The following is a 3,135-nucleotide window of genomic DNA, read 5'->3' on the forward strand; positions in this document are numbered from 1 at the left end:
CGCGGGGGTCTTGGCCCTCTTTCAGCTCGGAGGGGCACCGCCTGCCCGGGACCCCCCGGCGTCGTGCAGGGACTGACCCGAGGCCCGGCCGCCGCCCTCCCCCAGATCTGACCGCGCAGGACCCCCGTGGGCGACGCCCTCTCCCTCCCGGCCCTTGGAATCCCATCGCAGAGACTCCAGAATCTTCCTTTCATCTCCCAGCTTCGGCGCCGGGGTCGGAAAGCCCACGTGCCGCCTCTCCCGCCGCGCGCTTTCAAAGCACGTCCGGCCGCGGCTTCCGGGTGAGCCTCTCGCGGGAGGCGCGGCGGGGGGAGCGAGCCCCGCCCCTCCCGGCGCTCGCCCCGCCCCTCCCCGTCGCTCGTCCCGCCCCTCCCGGCACTAGCCCCTCCCCTCCCCGGTGCTCGCCCCGCCCCTCCCGGCGCTCGCCCCGCCCCTCCCCGGCGCTCGCCCCTCCCCTCCCCGGCGCTCGCCCCGCCCCTCCCGGCGCTAGCCCCTCCCCTCCCCGGTGCTCGCCCCGCCCCTCCCCGGCGCTCGCCCCGCCCCTCCCGGCGCTCGCCCCGCCCCTCCCCGGCGCTCGCCCCGCCCCCCAGCGCGGACCGCGCCTGCGCAGCAGGGCCGGCAGGCGGCCCTCGACCACTCGGCACTCGCCGGGCGTCCGTCCGCCGGACTTCCGGTTCCGGCGCCGCCTCAGGCGCGCCTGCCGAGCGCCGCGCAGTCGATGGTGGCGGCGGCGGCGGCTCCCGCTCCCGCGGCGGCGTGAGGGGAGCGCGGCGGAGGCCCCGAGCCCGGGCCCGAGAGGCGGCGGCGAGTCCCCGGGAGCGCGCGGCCCGATTCCAGGGTCCGCGCCGGGCCTGAGGAGCGGGGCCGCGGCGGCGCGGGGGTGGGTGTGACGCCCGGGACGTGCGCGTCGCGCTGCCGGTGGGACCCGCGGGGTGGGGGCCCGGGTCGCGCGTGGGGGCGCGGAGGACGCGGCCCGGGTGGGTCCGGCCCGCGGGGCCGCCGAGGGCGTCTTGGGTCCTAGCGCCGGTGTGTGACCGCCCCGGGGGCCCGCGGCCTCGGGCGGCTCCCGGGGTCGGCGCGGCCGGGACAGCGTGTGTCCCCCGGGGCCGCCGCTCCCGGACGCGGAGGGGACGCGGGGGGCGGTCGGGGCGGGGGGCGGGGACGCGCGCGCCGGGCGCTCTGCAGAGGGGGCTCCGTCTGCAGGGGCATCGCCTCGGCTGTTTGGGCCGGAGGAGACCGCGGGGTCCTGGTGGGCTGTGTGGTGTGTTTTGGGGGGGATCCCCGCCGCCGAGCCCCGCCCGGAGACCCTCCTCCGCAGTGACCCTCCAGCGGGGTTCCTCTGTGCTGTGGCCAGTGGCCCCGGGCTTGGGGAAGAAGACTTTGCTGCCCTGGGGGGCATGGATTGGTCTGGAATCTGGGTGAGATGACATTGGAAGTGGCTCTTCAGGGCCAGGAAAGCAGAGCTTGGAACCGATGAAGGGATGAAGCTCCGCAGAACTCGGGTCCTTTCCAAGTCGTGAGAACTACTGCTGGTCGGGTTGCTGCTGCTCGGCTTTCTTTTTCTTTCTTTTTTTAAAAAATTTTTATTAGTGAAACGTCATGAGGTATAGTTGTAGACTTACACATTTTTGTGCTTGGGTTTCAGTTATGCAATGATCAAGTACCCATCCCTCCACCAGTGCCCATTCTCCACCACCAATGGTCACAGTATCCTTCCCACCCTCCATCCCCCCCATCCCACCCCTTCTCTGTGGCTGGGCATGCCCTTTTGTTCTCTCTCTCCTTTTGGGTGCTGTGGTTTGCAAAAGAGGCATTGAGTGGCAATCTTGTTCGGTCTATAGTCTACTTCTGCATGCCTCTCCCATCCTGGAGGATCCTCCCAACACCCTGTATTTGGTGCTCCCTTCTCTTATCTGAGCAGCCTTTTCCCCTAGTGTGTGCGGCTGGCCTCCAGGCCATGGAGTGAACCTCCTGGTACTTATCTCGCTGCCCAGCTTTCTTGCTGGTTTATAAAACCTAGGGAGTTGGCAGGAGAGGACATGCAGGACAAATCTAAGACAGTCGATTTTTCTTTTTGTCCCCTGGCCTTTCTAAATCCTCCCACATCCTTAAATTGAAGTTGGGGTTTCTGTAGTTTTTGTTCTCTTTTGTTATGTAGGGCCACACCTGGCTGTGCTCAGGGGACCATACGGGAGGCGTCCTCCCCTCTGTGTCATCACTCTGTCCCCAAGTGGTTTTTGTTCTTAGGGCGACCATTGAGTATTTCATCTTTGTGGGTTTTTTTTTTTTTTTGGCTTTTTTTGGGTCACACCCGGCGATGCACAGGTGTTCTTCCTGGCTCTGCACTCAGGAATCACCCCTGGCGGTGCTCGGGGGACCATATGGGATGCTGGGAATCGCACCCGGGTCGACCGCTTGCAAGGCAAACACCCTACCTGCTGTGCTATTGCTCCAGCCCCTCATCTTTGCGTTTTAACACAGTGGCGAGCCGATGCATTTGCTGAGGGTTAGAGATAAACTCTTTGCTCCTGGTTAAGTATTTCAGGCATTTCCCCGTGGCTAAGGTGGGGGACAGACTGTGTATGAAGTGGGGCCATCTGGAATGAATTTTGGAGACTTGCCTTCATGTTGCGTTTGCTGAAGTCGGTTTCCTTATCGTCAAGGATCTTGGCTCCCACTTCATCGGGGGCCGTTGTTCTGCGATGTTCTGGTTCTTGCATTTTAGAGCTTGTTCTTGTCTCTCTGATGTGCCTTGTGGCCTCAGGATCCTGGCAAGAAATGTCTCTGTTTCTATGGAATGGCTTTGTTCAGTCTCTCAGTGACTGAGGGGATGTTGGGAGTGACTTGGCCAGGGCTCGTAAGACAAAACAGTAACTTTCTAAGCCACCGTCCTTTGCCTGCCAAATTCCTGGCAGCTTTCTGCAAACTCGTATTGAAGAGACACTAAGTGTCCTCCCTGAATCGTGCGTGGGCAGAGTGCTGACGATCAGTCTCCATGGCTGTGCTGGGCTTGACTTGACTCCCTTCCCTTCTTCCTTCTCAGGCCTCCTCTGCTCCAGTGCGAAACCTCACCCCGGGTCACGATGCCTCGTCCCCGTCATCCCCTTGCTGCTGGGTTAAGCTGATACGGTGGCA

Source organism: Sorex fumeus, unplaced genomic scaffold (genome assembly GCF_029834395.1).
Source record: "Sorex fumeus unplaced genomic scaffold, SorFum_2.1 ptg000072l, whole genome shotgun sequence".
Lineage (NCBI taxonomy): Eukaryota > Metazoa > Chordata > Mammalia > Eulipotyphla > Soricidae > Sorex > Sorex fumeus.